General features: G+C 37.2%; 1 protein-coding gene across 3 annotated transcripts in view; it reads right to left on the reverse strand.

Moving 5' to 3' along the window:
• BMPR1B (bone morphogenetic protein receptor type 1B) overlaps window positions 1–17,874 on the reverse strand; it is a 226,893-nt gene that overhangs the window by 174,246 nt on the left and 34,773 nt on the right. For all 3 annotated transcript variants that reach the window (XM_083862305.1, XM_083862302.1, XM_083862303.1), the window contains exon 2: window positions 6,774–6,844. The gene's annotated coding sequence lies outside the window, so the exon portion shown is untranslated. The remainder of the gene's footprint in view (window positions 1–6,773; window positions 6,845–17,874) is intronic.

Genomic DNA, 17,874 nt, shown 5'->3' on the forward strand with positions numbered 1-17,874 from the left:
TAAAACTTTCTGCTCTCAGGCAGTCCAGGGTTTCTGAGAGCAGTTCTCCACCCCTAAATTGTATTGTTATTATTCACACTATTTTACAAAAATTATAGTATTGTATCATGTATTGTGTAAGGCCCAAAGACTGTGGGGCACTTTTCTCATTGCCAAATATTTTTTCCTCCTGGACTGCACCAAAAGAAAAAGTATCAGAGACCTGGTGAGAGTCATAACATATGTGAACTTGCTCATTCACTGCTGAGAACTTCACCATTTCTAGCTACTTTTTTAAGGACTTTTATTCAAGCTAATGTTACAATCTGGATTTTAACATATTTGTACAGGGTGCCCTTTCCCCATATGTATTTATTCCCTGTGAGCAGTCACCTTTTCAAGCTACTGAAGGAGTATCTGCGTCTTCAAAATGAACAATCAATCGAGTTTTAGGATTTTTTTTTAATCTCCCTTCTCTATTCAGGCTCAGGACTAGTACTTCCTCTAGAAGCATATGAAACAAGCATTATTTTGTTCTTCATTTCTCAAGGCTGAACATCTGAGGTTTTTCCTGGAATTTAAACTAAATTAATGACTAATACCATCATAAACAAAACAACTCTTCCACCCCCCACTTCTTTGGTATTACTCTTTAAGGACAGTCATAAAGCTGCAAAGAAAGAGACAGAACACTCAATGGCTTTTAAACAAATGCTACCACATTTTAAACACATGCGTGTTTGCCAAAGCTCTAAGCCTCTATTGCTCAAACCACTTGTGGTTTCCCAGCACTTCTTTTTTGAATGATTGTGTCTTTATAAAATAAACATGTTTGAGACTAAATTACTTGTGTGTCTGTTGGGAATAATTATAAAATTAGCTCGTTCTAATTTACACTTGTGGGTTTTAAAAACACAGCCAAATAGCATAGTGAGTCTCCTGGTGAAACCAAAGCCTGGCATGTCAAACATGGTTTAAATCACACACATGAACTTTGATTTTCTCAGTGCAGCAGTCTGATCTCTACAGCAGGCTTAGTCCTTTAGTTTTGACTTCTAATTCTCCACATAAGTATTCCTTTTGTAGGTCTCCAGAGACATTAATTCAGTGTGCCAACAGGTTGTGCAATATATAAGACAAGTAATTCAACTCCAGGCACAGAGCTGTGATTTTCAAAAATGTACTATCTCCACGTATGGTTTCGGTAGTTTGCAATATGTTGTTCATCCAAAACACATAAAAGAGCTTTGGTTGCTGAATATCTCAGTGTCCCAAATATGATGGACAGATGTGCTGCAATTCCAACCACATTACCTAGGAACGTATTTAAAGTCCAATTAACACTGTTCAGAGGAGCAGCATGTGATATATTTTAGCTGTGTCCCTCAGTCCCACTGATTTCAGTGATCTAAATTATGTTTTTCCAGGAAGCGAAATTATCACATTACCACAACACTTGTATTGTACTACCCTGGCACACCACCTTACATTTTTGTGCATTAGGTAGTCACAGCAGCAGATAATTACTTCCAGGGAACTGCAACAACCAACTTATTTCCAAAGTGTTTTTTGCTGTTCTACTAGATAACACTGGTTGATATAATCAGTATCTTCATACTAATATGCCAGGATTCACTTAAAATAGTCTTGATCAGCAACTGGCAATGCTGGAAAATTGAAATCTTACTCAGTTTCCTCTATTTTTACTCTGGACTTGCCACACAACAGCTTTTCTACAGTGGATTTACAGCTCCATGAATCCACAAGATGTAAATTTGCGGTGAAAATTGTTCATTTCATTTAATGCCATAGGTTTGTTTTCACTATCAGTAGCTAGAACTTTTATTTGGCATTCCACAGTCTGCCTTTTTATCCAAGGCCAGGGGAGACGCAAATTGTACTTTCTGTACCAAGATAAGGTGGGTTTAGTTTCTGTGTTTACATCCTGCTTTTTTATCCCTCGAGGCTGCAAAGGTTACATTACCCTGGCCTTGCCACTACTGTTTAACCTTATTTTCATCGTTTCATAAATACCTGAGCAAGTCTTTTTTTTTTAATCACATCATAACTAATACTTTAACCAGCAGGTTTTCCATGAACATTCTGTGGTCTCACACTTATTCCACATTTCTCAAGCTCTGTAAATTCTCCTTCCTCTATGTTAGAGACTTGAATGTTTTTTTCTACCTCTTTTCCCCTCTGCAATATAAATATGTATCTCAAGAGAATCTCATTCCCAGTCTGACCCAAACTTCAGTCCAGCTAGGTAAAGTAGTAAATCATTTCATCAACCCTTCACACCTTTTTCCTTCCCTATAAAAAAAAAAAAAAAAGCTTCCTGAACATCTTCCTGCCTTCCAGAACACTTGCTTCATCCCTAGTTTGAGAATACCTGTACTTGTCCTTATTATACACACATGTATTAACACATGTCTGCATATACATGTGTGTGCATATATATACATATATATTCATATACATGCCTATATATGAATACATGTACACTTAGCCACAGAATATTTATATATGTACATATGTCTATTGAATATATCCACATACATGTATATTCTCTGTGTAGAATAGACACACCACACACATTTAGGTGGCTGTGGCAGGGTGCAAAGCACTATACCCTACACTGCCACGTTTTAACATCCTCCACCACACATTTTTCCCAGTGCGTTCTCAGGGGTCGATTCTTTCTCTAACCCAATAAAAACATCAATAGTAAACATTGTACTCAACAGCCTGAACTACACATGGGGTATTTAACCAGCATGGATTTTCAAATGCACTTGAGTTTACCTTCTGGCTATTCTGAAGAATGAGTAACTCGTTCCACTCCATTCAGCAACATCCACTCCTCCCCCAACCTCCCTCTTTTGGACTGATTACCTTTTAGATACAAAAGAAAATGAGCCACTATGTGAGATAGAGGTGCATTCCCAGGCATTAAGGTTTTAGAATAGTCACCTTCCCAAACTGAAAATGGCTTACCAGTAATTTAGAACAAACCTATTTTTTTTTTAGAATATGGAATAGGAAAGACAAAAAAAGTCCCCTTGCATAATTTTCTTCACAAATCAGCCTTGTCCTGTTGATATTTGTTCAAAATTATAACATGCGCCTATGAACTGAATCACAAGAACAGTTACTGAAAGATGATTCCCAGACACAAAACATCACACATTTCACCAGCTCTCCAACTCCACTTGCAGCTTTGTACACTACGGAAACATAAATACCACTCAGTTCTCCTCCTCCAATGGAAGAACAACAATACAGCTTTCTAACTGTAGCTACTGGCTGTTTCAGTGGCCTGGCTTCATATCTGGATAATTAGATTACAATCAATTAGTGGAAATATCCAAAATAAACAAGTCAAGACAACATCCAACTTCCTGGAAAGTTAAGCTCCCCCAGCAAACCAAACATTTCAGCAGTATTAAAGCTCTGTTCTTATTTTAGGAAAACAGCAACACTATTTTTCTCGCTTCTTTTACAATATAAAGTTTATTCCTGCACTTCGTTTCCAAAAGCATCACAAAGCAGGTCAAGCTCCTTTGAGGCAAATATTATTTCTGGGGACAGCATTTGCTTTCTGACACAGCTCTCTGTTCAGGGAGAAGGCTGAGCAGAACACGCACGTGTTTAATCATGAACCAGACAAGTATGAAGAGTGCTGCTGTCCCAAGGGGTTCTTGATTTAAGGGTCAAGGAGGAAAAAATTAAAGAACAAATGGGGAGGACGGTTGGCTTGAACTTGAACTATGTTCTGGTGAAAAAAAATTACACTGCTCATCATAACTGGGAGAGAAGATGGAGGAAAAGTTGAAGGGCAGTTTCTGGCCTTCCACTCCCAAAGACCTGAGTTTTCCCAGCCTGAGCTGGCAGCCGGCTGGGGGCACTTTTTAAAGCAGGTTTTCAGAGCATTCATCCTACTCTCACATCCAATTTACACACCTGAACTTTCTGTGTATAATACAGAAGCATATCATGTTGAAAATAAAGCTAAATTAATACTCAAAGGCACTGCTTTTGGAGCAGACTGCAGGCAGGAGCAGGGATCAGCCAACATTACTTTTCTTCATGAAGCCTGCAGCCACTGCAGAAGTATTTAGGCTGAAGTAGTAATTATAATATGGGGAAGCATCACAGCTTAACAACTACAACTCATTTTCCATGGCACTGTTAGCTCATCCTCCCTGTATAGCTCAAGTTTCTCCCATAGCTACACACAATCACCAATTCACACAGCCAGAAACTGAATCTGCCACTGATTATGTTTGAGAATTTCTGTCATTAAACGTAATCCTTAAATCCAGCCGGATACTGGTAAATTTAAGCGTGACCTCCAAGCTCTTCCACTCCCACAAAGTAACAAAAAGTGCTGCTGCTTTGTTTGTGCAGCCTTGGGAAGAACATACCACAGAGACTTCAGATGTACTGGGTGTTTTTCTAAATAAAGAAAGAAAAGCAGCAAGTCAAATGCAGTCTCTATCTACCTATCTATCTCTGAGCAAGGCTTAATGAATGTACAAGAAGCATGGAGCAACCTCTAAGAAGCAATAACTTCTGCTCAAGGTTCAGCAAATACAAGAGTACACTCTTTCACCAAAGAACTGTGCTTTATGCAGGCAACTGATTCTCACCAGGATGGGAAGAAAAGTATTTGACTATAACCAGCAAGTTAACACTGTAGGTGCTATTAAGTTTATGTTCTTTTTTTAGATTTATTTATTACTTAAGCTCCCCAGTGTAGGAAAGGTGGGGGGGGGGGAGGAAAAAATAAATCATACTCAATTAGATCCTAACACAGTAAATTCTCATTTCCTTCAACATAGGTTTTGCCAGAATAAGATTAAGCTCAAGCCATATTAATTTATCAGTAAATTATTATAAATACATTTTCATGTGTGTTAGCGTAGCCATTTTTCACCCTGCATCTTTAGAATTTAACATATTCCTTCACTAGGAGTCTACAAGTCCTTCAATAAATGTATTATTTCAGCAGGATTTTTTTTTTTCTCCTTTCATGATTGATTGAGAATTCTTTCAATAAATTTAACCTTTGAGATTATACATCTGAGTAAATTTAAAAATCATAAAACGTGAGCATTTGAAATGATGGGCAATGGCTTCACAAGTCACAAGGGGGAAGAAGGACAGGAGCAACAGGATTAGAAAGATTCTACAGAACTCAAAGGCAATTTTTTTATCCTTTTATCAGTGGATAAGAGATTAAACTAAATCCTAAATTCCGAAACTTTAGATTTTGAAAGAATATTTCCATATCAAAAATATTTTAACTGTGTGTTCCTAAGCCAAGAAGGTAATGTAACTCCTAATGTCTATATATCCATACAATCATAAGGATATGAAGGTGATTATAGCTTTCTCATCCCCTGAAGTAGACTGTATATAGTATACAGTAGACTGTATATAGTACAGTAAGCACTTGTATATTCATAAAAAACTGCATGCATACATAGTGGCATGTTATTGCTGCTTTAAACTGCTGATCATTAAGGTTGTATAATGCTTGCAGAGAAAACCTCAAAATCAGCGACACTGGCACAAACACACAAAACTGATTTTTGGTCAATCTTCTGATTGCTCCTCATCTTGTTAGAGTTGTCTTTTCCTCTTTTCCAAACTATTCCACTTACAAGAAGTAGACTTATGCTGTGCCTAAACATCTACATACAACTGGAGCCCTCATTCTATCATCCTGTTATATGCATTGCTGAACAAGTCAAAAGTGGATCTGCAGATGCAGTCAAATAGGCAGTGATTGGCTTGGTTAAAATGCATTACCACCTTCAATGAGAGACTGCAGCCTCTGTCACAGGACAAATTAGAAATGACCACACATGAATTCCATCTCCTTTAAATAGAAATTGAACTACACTTATGCTGCCTACCTGCACTGCATGAAATCACATGGACAGTCATTCTGCTGCACATGTGGTCACTGCTAAACCAGACCAACCCTACAACTAGCAGTTGTCACATCAAACCCACCCCCACTTTTCAAAATTCCTCAAATTAAAATAAGGAAGATTTCTGCATCAAAAAACTGTAATTAAGAGGTCAACATTAAGCCACATGCTCTACTTCTAAATGTTTCTTGCAGGCTTTAATTCAACACACAAATCTATAAAAAGTCAGAGTTTTTACCACAACATGAAGGAAAAGTAATTGAGGATAGCATGTCCTAAGAAGACTTCTGAAGTTTTATTCCCTTCTCTGTCTCATACTTCTGACAAGCACGATAATGATTTGCTGCTTAATTTTGAAGGTGTTATCTCAATTAAAATAGATCTCAAGGCCCTTCTCTCCTCAAATCAACCTCTGCACTCTCACATGACAATACAGAGCAGTGAAGGTAGCAGGAGGCAAGCCTATACATTTCTTTCACAACTAGCATGGAGAAAACTCTACTGGTTTGAAAAGCTCTTGCTGAGTTTGTGGAAGTACAATGGAGTGAACTTATGCAGGCCAGTTCAGTGGCACACAGAAAATATCCCAAGTACCAGCAGCAGAACAAATTGCTATCCACTTTGTCATGCTGATCTACAGGTACCTGCTTATCTTCAGAGCCTTTACTGATACCTGTGGTAGAGTTACACATTCCATTCCCAATACAAGTTACATTATCACACACTGCACTTACTACAAAGCACAAAAGTTGAGAAAAATAGCCCAAAATAAACAAACCCTCCATTGACAAACTTTCTATGAGCTCATAATAATGAACAGTGTCTTATCCTTATCAACAGATGCTGTCTTACCTTTATCAGGAAAGGCTGAAATGTCCCTTTCTCCTATTCAGCCCTCAGGAACAAAAGAAATTAACTCCACCCTGTGGGGAAAGAACATTTTTTTTTACTGATTAGTAATATTCTGAAAAAAGGTTTAAGTCATTACAACATAATGCAGACCTTCCAATTCTTGTATGATACTCAGGCAAAAAAAGATGCTATCTGGAAAAACGCCCACTGATGGCACATAAGTAGTTATATATTTACTACCTTGTTTTAAGAAGTAACATGCAAATTTTATGAACTGCAGCCCACTGATGGCAAAATATTCAACAATACTGGTTTACAAGGAAAATTACACTTTTATATATTAGGTCCTCTTCCAAGAAAAAATGGCAATATTGCAACCCACTACACAATCTTTGACTACAGTTTTCCTTTTCATCTTAACAGAGGCCCCAGAAGAATGACATTACACCATATACATGACTAAAAATAATTCTGGATCCAATAATAATTTACATATCTTCTAAAATAAGGATCATCACTCCTCCTTGTTGTAACAAATGCACAAGCTCAAGCCCTTCCATGGAAGCAAGATGGGATTTTTACGGCAACAGAAGTTAGAAGCCTTGGGGTAAAAGCAAGAGTCTCATAAGCAGTAGAGAAACTGGGATTCTTTTCTTCTGCAGCATAACCATAAAAGCATTACTGAAGTCCTCAGCAAGTGTAGCTTCAGTCAGCTGTATAGGACTGAAGACAAGGCTGGAAAATTAATCACAGAGACTAGAAGCAAAAAAGAGAAAGAAGACAGAACAGCTGCAGAAGGATGATGATGAAGGCTGCTGGAGAATGAGCATATTAAAGCTTGTGTTGCAAGGAAAAGAAATTTCATGTGTTGAACAAAAAGCACAAGAGCACAGAGGGAAGGAGAAAAGGACCAGAGCCTCATTGTCTTTGCTCTTTAATTAACTACTCCGTTATTACACTAGAATGTGGAGCAGAAATTACTCATTTAGACAGCTTCCCAAAATCTTTACAATCATAGAACCATTTAGCTTGGTAAAAGACCTTTAAGATCATCAAATCCAATCATAAATGTCACTGCTTATCTTATCTGAAGTAGTTTTACATATATCAACACCAATTCGAGAGTTACATAATGGTTCAAGCTCATTCCTCTCCCAAACAGTGGCCAAATACTTATAATTTCCTTCACAGTGCAAGAATATCTAGAAATTTTACAAGAGCATAAATACAACTGATTTGCTGATAATTGTCTGATTTAAGTAGCTGCCCTTGTTCCTACATCAGGTTTGTCATTTTACAGTTTTAATAACCTGATGTTTGAAAGGAAAAAATCATGTTTGTTATTAAAGAAAATACATAGGTAATTAAGAGGCACTAATCAGATGTTATATTTTAAATATGCAACTAGCTCATAATGACATCATTATTTCACAGTATACATTACCACTTCCCTTTTTCTGAGATAAAAGAAAATCTCTATGAATTTTGTTTTTATTCTGTGAAGTCATGTATTAAAAACCTACTGAAGTGAGTTGTGTTCATGTTGTTTAGCTTCTAATTAAGAAAAACCAGCTGCTAATTTTGAGTTTGTGACCCCAAAAGTACCTCTAACCTTGATATCTTAGAAGCTCGCAAGCATCTGTAATATACAACATATATTCAAACTCAGAAAAAAATTACTGCCTTTACTCAGTAAGATTCACTGGAGGGATTTGGAAAGCTTCCTTTGCATTGCTGAATATTTTCAAAGGGTACAAATATTAGGGGTTCTGCTTTGTCACATGCATTAATTTGTGCACATAAGGTCATATCTGTTCTGAAATACTCCGTTAAATTGTGTTTACACACTTACAGATAGAAAAGGTTTGGTTTAACAATGTATTTTCAATCCACTCTGTATCAATATTTCATCACCAAATTATTTTAACAGCACACACTTAATAGAGCAACTCTCACCAGCATCAAAAGCTTTCCCAAGTGAGTAAACCTCCCTGAGCAAAGTCTCCTGGCCTGTTCTGAGCATTCACGCAGCTCTGGAGCTGCCAGAGCGTTCTCCTTGCATCCAGCCTGTGCCAGGGACTGACAACCCTGACAGCGAAGAGCCTTTTCCTCATGTCCAGTCTGAACTCATTCATATCTGCTTGACTGTGTCCTCCTACACAGTTAAAAGAGGGATGTGGACCTTATGGGGACCTTACAATTTATGCAAGCAGTTACATTTCCACAGCCTTTTACTGAAGGAGTTTAAACAGAGTGGTTGGCAGCAAAGAATGACAGCTTCTTCCGCTCAGCTCCCACAAAGGGGCAATAATATCCTCCTCAATTTTGCCATGCTCAGCAACAGGCAGAAACTTCATAGAGATATTTTCACATGACTTTCCTGTTTTCTAAAATCTCTGGAAACTATTTCCCTAGACCTTTTTTCTCTTTTTCTCAACTCCATCCTGCAGACACCAGGGACTGGTTTCAAGTAGGTAAACTCCACAGGTGAATGTCCCCAATAATCACAGCACAGCCTCTTTTGCTTGAAACAATTTCTATTTATAATCCTCAAGCCTATGATTCTGTCTTATTTTTAAAGGAGTCCTTGAAAGAAAAAAATTCCCATGCTAAGCTAATGTTAAATACACAAATGATGATGTGTTTCACTATAGACTGACAGGACTGATCTCTCTTCCTGCTTTATCCATAATACTGCATGTAAGCTCCATACTGCATGTAAGCTCCCAGCTTCCAAAAAGCATTGCCCTATTTGAGAATGCTTCTCATTTTTCTACTTAACTGAACTTAATTTTTTCTAATTGGGCTCTAGAGGAGTTGCCTAGCAAACAAATAGTTCAGCTGCCATTTGACCAAATGTTACCTCTATGGGCTGGTTTAAAAATAGAAAGACCTTCCTTCATTTTATTCTCAGAAAGCCAAAAAGGCAAGAATGAGTGAATAAAAAAAAAAAAAAAAAAAAAAAAAAAAAAAAAAAAAAAAAAAAAAAAAAAAAAAAAACACCACTAAAGAATTAGGCTTTACAGTTTACATGGTCCTTCACCAGACCAATACAGCTGCAATTTGACATCCATGTGCCTGACCTCAGAACTGGTGTATAACCAACACAAGAGCCAAGGATGTCAATGCCCATAAAAATGTGAAGAGGATTCAGTTAGCATTTACTCTGAACTGCACAGAAAACACTTGTATAATTTTGAGCTAATTTATCTTTCCTCTTGACCCTGCAAGAATAGACACAGAAAGGTGAACTTCGCTCTGAACAATACAATCCAGGATTTCACAAATAAGCTGATATTATTACAATGAAAAGATGGGAAACACTAAAGGAACCATAAAAACGTCCTGTTTCATAAGATAAGGAAGCTTTTTCCTACAACTAATATTTGTTTTGACTTCTTAAATTAAGTTAAATAGTATTTTCATTGTTCTTTCACGGCTCTTTCAGAAGGAGCAACTGCTCTGGCAACCCAAGGACCAAAGGCTCCACAGCCACTGACAGGAAAGTGCCCTTTCCCCCTCCTGCCATTTGTCAGCTTTACAGGCAAAAGCTGAAAGAGAGAAGCACAGATTGGAATGATTACACAGAAAGTTTGGAGCTAATTAAATACATTACTCAGCATCAATAGTATTTAAAAACTCTGGAGAAAATTAATAGGTGCCATTAGAAAGTTTCTAAAGGAGATTACAGAAAAGTGTTACAGCATGAGAAATACAAGTCTTCACTTGAAGCCGCCTCCAAAAGACACAAACCCCCCCTCCCATCAAACACCATGCACAGAAAGCTTCACGAGCATCTTTTTGTAACATGTGTGAATATAACATATAGAAATATATGGCTTGATTGTAGATTATTCTTTTGGATATCAGTTGGCTTCAGTTCTCAAATTACCCAACATTATGACAGAAAGAAATCAATTTAAGGCATTTGCAGTTGTCTTTATCTACCAGTTTTATAAGGGAAAATTAGAACTGCAGTACAGACAAGATGATGAGTAGGCACATCAATATAATTACAAGTAGACAACAAAAATTTGATCTGAATATAAATCAATTCCTCCACTCCTAATAGACTACATGATTTCATATGACAGTATCACATAAGACACCGCTTTTACTAAGACTGGAGCAATTTGAAGTTTACAGATTTCTAAGTGGCGTACTGGTGAGACAAGCAGAGGCTCTAAATAAAAATAGAAATTAAAAAAAAAAAAAACAAAAACCAAACAAACAAGAAACAGAAAAAAAAAAAAAAAAAAACCAAAAAAAACCCACCCCAGAAGATTCAGCAAAACATTGAATAGGCATGAATGTTCATCTGTGGAGAGCTAAATCTTGGAAGGACATGATTCTAGCAGGAAAGTGACCAGTATAACCAGTGACAATTGTGAAGTCTGATATTCTACCCCCAACACAGCCAAACACTAAAGGAAACTGCAGCACATAGTGATAAGATGCCGACAATCTGCCTCCTTGACAATAATTCACAGATATGGATAAACTCTTCTCCATAGGTTTTCTAGCTTTCCTACGGCTGCCAGTGTTTAAGTTATCAGGAAAAACACCAGGCTCTTTCTTATAACTTTGTTACAGAATACAGTTTTGCTATCCACTGAATGCTCACCTATTTCAAAGTGTTTCTTATTGCTTCCTATTTTCTGTACTTACAGTGCTGAAAACTAGTGCCATCTGAGAGATTCTTCAAGATGCAAGCACTAAAAAACACCACAGGTGATCTATGCAATGAAGCCCTTGTCTTGCTCATGCTTTCCCACATAACATCCTCTCCTCTCTATGGCTCCCTGCCATTCAGGGATTCACACATTGAACCTTCTTTGCTCATTGTTAGAATGACACGCACTTATCTAAACAGAGAGTATGAAACATGATCCACGTGTTTTCAACTGAAATCCAATAAAAAAAGACACTACAGGCTGAGTTTTCAAATAATATGTTCAAATATTTTCATAGTACAAAAAGAGGAAGGTCTGCTCCTCCAGTCAGAAAAGGCCCTGCAAAGGCACTACAAAGATTAGGTACATGAGGAATTTGGCTTCTGTATTTGCTGTCACTGTTTCCATGGCACACAAGTACCACAAATCAGATGCTCAAGGAGTAAAGTTTAATTCATAATTCATGCAACCAGGTCAGAGTTATTCCAGGATTAATGAGCTACAGCACAATCATAAACAACAAAGAAAAGGATCAACATAGTAACAGAGTCTGTGTTTGGCATTTTCGAGGTTTTGGGGAGAGTTGTTGGTTTGTTCAGGGTTTTTGCTTTTGTTTTTTTTTTTTCAAATGCAAAAAGTCTTTGATATTTAAAAGTGTGAGAAGCAGCTTCAACATACAATTAATAATCCAGTTGACTTCAGAGGATCTTGATGCCTCTTTATCAGCAGAAATGCTGTAACATGTACTCCTTACCAGTTACAGTAAGGGAAAAGTGGCAATTAAACATATGTAATTCCTTAAATCAAAGCCAACTTTTAAAGATTTTGACCAAAGTCTGAGTACAAACAAAACGTGACAGCATAAATATCCCTTAAGTTAATGGGATGGCTCTATTGAGACTTATGGGACTTGTCAATATTACAATACTGTATTCCAGCCAGTCATGAAATTAATACTTGAGACATTCTAGTGCTGTTTTTAAATCCAAAGTAGAGGAGAAAAGGCACTACAAAAATCATGTGTGTTGACATAATGAGTCATCTATGTATGTGCTTTAAAGTAACTACCAATATTATTTTGAGGCACATGAGTTTAAAGGGAGACTCAGAAAACACATTTCAAAGGTCTAAGATTAAGAATATAACTGTGGCTTCCACCCACACGTAGCAACTGGAAATTCAGTTCCAGCCTCAGGCCTAGAATGGGTCCAAAGATGTATTTTGTTCTCTACACACAAATTGGCTGGCACTATTGGTAAAATGCTGGACCTGTGTAGCTACATTCCACATGGAGCTGATAGGGGACTATCATTAGAGATGAAAGGAGCCCTAAGGCTACAGGCTATAAAGGAGAGTGGGATGTGCTCCCTGAAATTCATACTGATACCTACCTGAAACATGGTTGGAGAAGACAGAACACAAAACTACAGGATGCTGATGACAATGGCACATATATATATATATTGGAAGGGGGTTTGAAATACTTGATGCCAACTCAATAATGTCCCCAGAAGGGACTTACAAAGCCAAAGTACACAAAATCAGGTCTGAGGAAGGACACTCTGAACAGCAGGTGCCCATTAGTCAGCTGCACACTTCTGCAGTGGGTGCTTATGCAAGAGTGATTGCCCAATTCAAGTACCTGGCTAAGGAAAAGCAGCCTGGAGGTCTTCCCAGAGACACAGAGGGCCACACATTCCCCACCTCCCACAGCTGTACAAGCAGGACCTCTATGACAGGAGTCCAAAGAAGAACTATAAACCCAATCCCCTTCCAAGGGGATTCCATGTTTTCCAGTCCTTACTGAACTGCATCACAACGTGTCATCCACGAGATGTCCCAATGAACCCATCTTGTCAGATTAATCTCTAAATCAGGGTTGATATAGTAGGCCACAACCATGGAATGCCTATTAAAACAGAAAAATATTTATCCAATTCAGCATTCAATTCTGGGTGTGTTCTCTGTAAATTTGAAACCTTCCATTGAAGCAACAGGATTGTGAAAAGAGTGAAATATGTTAAAATTATCCATGCATATGATCATGCTAATGCAAAAAACCCAAAACTATAATGAGACAAGGCTACCAAAAAAAGTTATAAAACTTCAATGTTTCTTCTCCCTTTTTAAACAAGGCTAACAATGTAAAATATAGTGAGAAACACCCAAAGAAGTGAGAATTACAGTCCATTACAGGCTGAGACAGTGAAAAACAAGAAAGCCAAATTATCAGCATAAAAATCAGAGTAAATTCTAAATCCTTATTTGCAACATGATGTGCTATGACTTTTAAACAAGGAACATGAATTTTTCTCTCCTACTTTCAGACTTCATAGAAATCTCTGCATTTTCCACTAAGAAGTCCACCACATACAGTAAATAAAACATAGTGAATTGGGGGACTGGAGAGAGGGGGACATGACAGAGACCCCCTCTCTGAAAGGGCACAACCACATTGCTACATAAGCTACAAGAAAAACTACAAAGATCTTCTCCATTTCTTGACAAAATTCGTTGCCTTGAAGCAAGGAGAGAAAAAAGGGGTGGGGCTTTCCATTGCAACTTGGGCATATAATGGAATTTCAAGTTAGAAGGCCAAAAGCAAACACACACGTGAAAACAAACACTACTTGCTTGATGAAATCTCACAACAGCAGTAAAAGACTGGAGTACAAAGCCATTTGTGAACCAAATGGTTCAAACAGAAAAATGCACCTCACTACACCACAAAGCAAGTTACTAATTCATTGCAGTAGAAAAGTAATTTGAATCTTGGAGCATGTTTGCTTTTGTTTACTTTGGAGTTGAATGATTTTAAACTACATAGGCAGGATGCTAAAAAACAATCACAGGGTTTCTGTGTGTATATATTGCATATGTGTAAAGATGTATTTGAATATTATATGAAGAGTGGGAATGATTAGAAGCCTTATGCCACAAAAATATAGGCAAAAAAATAGGCATGAAGAATGTATAACATTACTCTTGAATTATTAAGGGTCAAAAGATCAGCCCACGTATGTAGACCTTTCCTCTAAACAAGGTTACCACAGTGACCCCCTCAGAACTGCCTGCATCCTGGTGTATTTTTGCCCATCTCTGCTCCAGGTTTTCACGTAGTTGGAATTCCACAGATGGTCCCCATTGCCCCCGAAGAAATGCTCTTTCCAGATGAATTCCCCAGAACAGAACTTCATTTCTTTGACAGCAGAAGGACATTTTCCAGAAATTCATGATTCCCAAAAGCACAACAAGTGGCTAATATTTAGTCATTCCATCATCTTAGAAAATATGGTAGCAATATAAAAACATTTCAGAAGGGACTGACATTCCAATAAATGCTGGAAGCTCTCTGACCAGCATTTGATAACTGTAAGTTCAAGGATCTGTGAGTCCCCTCTCCTCATTTCAATATAAATAGCGTATTTGCAGTAAAGCTTATCCTAATGTGATGCTTCTGAAATTTTAGTCAACTATTTTAAACATGGCATTCTACTGTCCTTTGTTAAACACACAGAACAGTTCAATACTCCAGTCTCCCCCTTCTCCTACTATTTCATTTGTTGATGTTAATGATTTGCTAAGTTGATTTCTCATCAACCACAGCCTGTGTTTCTCAAAGTTCCTTAGAGATTACTTCAGTAACAAAAGACATTATGACACAAAGATAAAAGAGAAGATATCCTAGTACATAATTTTCCAGCTGAAAGGCCACGCCTCAACACACACAGCTGTGCTCATAAAGTCCCTTCATGCCATCACAGTGTTTCTTGATGCATGCACATGCACCCTTCAGCAAAATAACCCACACTTATCACAGAACGTTTGCATTCAGATTCCATGTTTAGCAACCCTTATCCGGGATTTCTGCTTGCATCTCTGGTGAAATACTGTAATTCCTCCATTATATATCCATTCTAAACAACGGACAAAATACAGATTTCTTCCTTAAAACGAATTTGGAATAGTTAATAACAGGATCATTATAATAAAGAAATAACTTGTCTGTATGCAGAGAGGATGCTCATCTTTCATACACAGTAAGTGGACTTACTGAGTATGTTTTTCAGGAAAGAGAAAAGAAATCCTGTAACCCAAGATAATACAGAAATGTATATAAGGAAAATTTTGAATTTCCTACATTAGCATAATACTTTAAAGGGAAGTCATCAAAGGGAGGCAAGCATAAATAGAATGTGAAAAAAGGAAATCTTGATTTTTAATCTCTTTTAATAGTTGATTTTTAATCTCTTTTGCATTTATACTTCACTGACCTTAAAAACAATAAATCTCATTTTCACTGCCTGCTGTAACCACTGCAACAAACATTAACTCTAAACTAAGTTAAAACAGGATTTAAAAGCAGTGAAATAGCTCGCTAAAGATACCTTAGGTGAGTGGTAAAAAGGGTTCACTCAAATGCACTTTGATTGAAAATGAAGTTGCTGACTAAAAACTTTCCCCGAGAAAGGTTTGCTCCACTTGTGGCTCAGATTTTTAAAGGTTTCAAGTTCACTGCCCCTAAGCCTTCCCAGGAGCTTCACAGATGAGTATCATTATCTGCCTTAAAATGGGGATATAATTGTTCTCTTTCTTCTGAACAACTGAAAAACCAGTAACGACTATATTAAGCTGGCACCTGCTGAGATTTTTAAATGAGCCATGGTGAGCTCCTGCTCCTTGGCAGCACCTTTGCAAGTTGCTCCTCACCTGAGTGAAAAACCCAAATGCTTCAACTGGTAGAGGCTGCAAGATGGGGGGGCTGCAAAGCATTAACTGAAAGGAGCCCAACAAAAAACCCTTCAACAACAGTGAAGGCTGGTATAAACCTGTCTGGTAACTCCCACAGTATTATCTAATAATATAAAATAAGCTGACTTCAGGCTCTTCTCTAATTCTAAATTTAAGTTTCTTGTTAAAGATTTAGCTGCTTAAAATTAAGATGGTAACTGTTCAACACTTTCCTCAAAGATTGAAATTCAAGTTGCCTCAAAGCCAATGCATCACTCTCTTTTTAAAGAAACACACCAGATCAAATTTTAAAAGGCAAACCATTTTTAACTGAATGTTTTACTTGAAAATATTATTAGAATTACCACCAGTCTTGAATCTTTAACTAAGATTAAGTGCTCTAGTTTTGCTATACCACTCCTCATGTTTGAAGACTTTTTATTTTCACCTTTTCCTGCAATTTTGGCAATGCAGACAGACAAATGATTTTTTTTATTTTTCCCTGCTTCCATTGTAGCTGACTCAGGCTTGGTTTCAAACGTCTGCAAAATATATTTGATGTCTGGACTACTAATCCACAGAGGTTTCTTTTTCAACTTGTTTCCTTGGAAGGTGATGGAATCAATTCTATTACTGTTATTTTCAAGAAAAAAAATGATAGCAGTTCAAACACTACTGTTTTGTTTTAAATAGAGCCAGCCTTTGAAATTCAACTACCTGCCAGTGGTCTAAAATGCCTTTTTAAGCAGTTCACATAACATAGCAAGTAATAAACATAAGGCAAAACTTTAGCAAGTATAAAAAGATAGGAAAACACCCACATGCCATTACAGCCTGTTTCAACCTACACATACAATATAAATCAAGCATAAGGTAACAGTAGCTTAACTAATTCTATTAATCTCTATGAGTAAGCGTTTCATTTGGCCATTTTCACATCCTGTAATTATTCCAGAGGAAACGCAGGTTAAAGGTTCAACTAGCACTTAAAATGTCTCCTAAAACATAATTATATATACAAGACTTAGCCTGTGGGTAAAACTGGGAAACCTACAACACAAAGCATTTATTTTTCCCAAATAAACTGCTCAGTCCAATTATAACAATAACATTTTTTAATCATTATTAATACTTGGTTCTATGCAAAGCTGCATAATTTGGGCCATAAAGCCTTAGTATTCAGCCATAATAAATGGTTAAAACCAATTTATGAGCCCCCTCTTCCAGTTCACTCAAAGGAAGAATCACAAAAGCACAGTCACAGTTGTCAATTGCTCTGTGTTCTGTAGGGGATCACTGCAATGGCACAGGCTTCAAGGGCAGCCCTGGTTTTTTAATAGTAAAATATGGTTTTCAAAAAACACAAACCCCCTATTTATTTTTTTTGCTTTTGGAACAGAAAGTGATTTCCAAAGATGGAAAGGGAGCCCACAAACTGTGCATGCCATGATGTACCTGTTTATCTAAACTGCTCTTAGGAAAGAAAAACAAAACAAATCAAACAAATAAACAAAACAAACAACTCCATAAATTTAAATAAACAGGCATGCAGTGGGAAAAGGATGAGAAGAGGTGAGCATTCAAAACAGGCAGGAACTCAAGTTAAATAGATAAAACACTTCAAGAGGATCTTGCAACTTTTATCTACAGAGCCCATTAATCTCCCTCTTCCTATTAAATATGCATAATAAGTGCTA

This window comes from Zosterops lateralis, assembly GCF_965231275.1.
Source record: "Zosterops lateralis genome assembly, chromosome: 5".
NCBI lineage: Eukaryota > Metazoa > Chordata > Aves > Passeriformes > Zosteropidae > Zosterops > Zosterops lateralis.